This window comes from Penaeus vannamei, chromosome 32 (assembly GCF_042767895.1).
Source record: "Penaeus vannamei isolate JL-2024 chromosome 32, ASM4276789v1, whole genome shotgun sequence".
In the NCBI taxonomy this organism is placed as follows: Eukaryota; Metazoa; Arthropoda; class Malacostraca; order Decapoda; family Penaeidae; genus Penaeus; species Penaeus vannamei.
In genome coordinates this window covers 5,573,713-5,576,212 of record NC_091580.1, presented here as the reverse complement: position 1 = coordinate 5,576,212, position 2,500 = coordinate 5,573,713, and positions in this window count along the sequence as shown.

The following is a 2,500-nucleotide window of genomic DNA, read 5'->3' as shown; positions in this document are numbered from 1 at the left end:
GTTTGAAAAGTTAGACATCTGATAAATTTCTGATGCTTGAATAGTAGTCTGACATTGAAAGGAATATCTGACATTTAGAGGAAAGCCACACGCATCGAATAGAAAGTCTAATACGTGAAAAAACTGACATTTCAATTAAAATCAGATAACCGAAATCTCTGATATTTAATGAAAAGTCCGACACACGAAATTAATGTCACACATCTTAAGAAAAGTCTGAAGTCTGGAAAATACGTCTTGAAGACAAGTCTGACGTTGAAAGAAAACTCTGACGTCTGGAAGAAAATCTATCTTTGAAATAAATATCTGACTTCTAAATCAAAGATTGACGACATCCAAAAGAAAGTTTGCCAGCTATTGGAAAGCCTGACATCTTGAGAAAAGTCTGAATACAGGTCTGACGTTTGAAGAAGTCTAATACCTGAAGGAAAGTCTGACAATACAAAATCTGGCATATAAAAGTCTATTATCTAAAAAAACGTCTCTCGCTTGTATGTATATATATTTATATATATTCAATATATTTTATATATTTATATATACTCAGTATGTATATATATTTATACAAATTCAATATGTATGTATCTCTCTCTCTCTCTCTCTCTCTCTCTCTCTCTCTCTCTCTCTCTCTCTCTCTCTCTCTCTCTCTCTCTCTCTCTCTATATATATATATATATATATATATATATATATATATATATACATATACATATATATACATATATATATATATATATATATATATATATATATATATATATATAATATACATATATATATATATATATATATATATATATATATATATATATATATATATATATATATATATAAACACATATACATATATACATGTATATATATATATATATATATATATATATATATATATATATATATATATATATATATATATATATATATATATATGTATATATATATATATATATATATAGATAGATAGATAGATAGATAGATAGATAGATACATATACGTATTGAATTTGTTGACATTCAAAAATCCGGTCTTCGATAATCTAGTTCCTTCTGATTTCCGGCAATGATTTCAGAGCGCATCTTCAATTTTACTGCCTTGGCTCGCAACTGTTTTCCGGAGTCGCCGCTTACGGTTTGATGGCGCTGTACTTCAGAATCAGCTGTTGGGTCTTCCTTGCCCATTTCTAACAGGCAATCCTACTGATTCCTTCTCATTTCATCTTGACTTTGCTGCTGTTTAACCCAATGATGGAGTCAGCAAAGAAAAGACTAAACATATTGTATTTTCATTTAGTGTTAGTGTTTCATTCTTTAAAGGATTGCGCACGTACTTATTTCCTGTTAAATATATGCAGCATATACAGCTATAAGAAATCCGGCATTTTCGAAAATCCGGCATTCCTCAGGTCCGAAGATCGCTGGATTTTTCAATGTTAACCAGTATATACATACAAACATACATACGCACATACATACATACGCCCGTACGTATGTGCGTATGTACATACATACATACAAAGATACATACATACATACGTACATACTTTCACACATACATACATACATACATATAAAGATACATACATACATACGTACATACATACATACATACATACATACATGCATACATATATATATATATATATATATATATATATATATATATATATATATATATATATATATATATATATATATATATGTATATATAAACAACTGAAAAGTTTGAAGGAATGATCAGGTAAAAGGGCAAATACCAACAATTTTCTTACACTACACTTTGTAAAGTCTTATTCAAGATTGTAGTTCTATTAAAGTGGTTGTTACGTTACTTGTCTTCAGGTAACATAACAGGGTCTTGGGGTTTGAAGACATCTCTGCCGATATGTTGGGTATTTTCCATTCTTATGTTAATGCAATTTGGTAATGTTCCCTTTGTCTTAGGTATTGCAATCGCCAACTCAGAGACGACGTCACGAACCCACAGGCAAAATATTAACCTTTTCCACTCTGCCATTTCGTTGTAAAGCTGGACCACTATACTACAGCTTGTATTGATACGGATACAGGAAACTTATCTTGCCCTGAATCAGAGAGAGAAAGAGAGAGAGAGAGAGAGAGAGAGAGAGAGAGAGAGAGAGAGAGAGAGAGAGAGAGAGAGAGAGAGAGAGAGAGAGAGAGAGACAGAGAGAGAGTGAGTGAGTGAGATCGAGAGATCGAGAGAGAGAGAGAGAGAGAGAGAGAGAGCGAGAGAGAGAGAGAGCGAGAGAGCGAGAGCGAGAGCGAGGGAGAGAGAGAGAGAATGAGATCGAGAGGAGCGAGCGAGCGAGCGAGAGAGAGAGAGAGCGAGAGCGAAAGAAAGAGAAAGTACACACACACATATACCCACAACTACATACATATCCACATGCATACATACATACATACAGACAAACAGAGATACAGATATCCAGCCAGACACAGACACAAAGAAAGAGAGAACGAGCTAACAACGAATCGGAAAT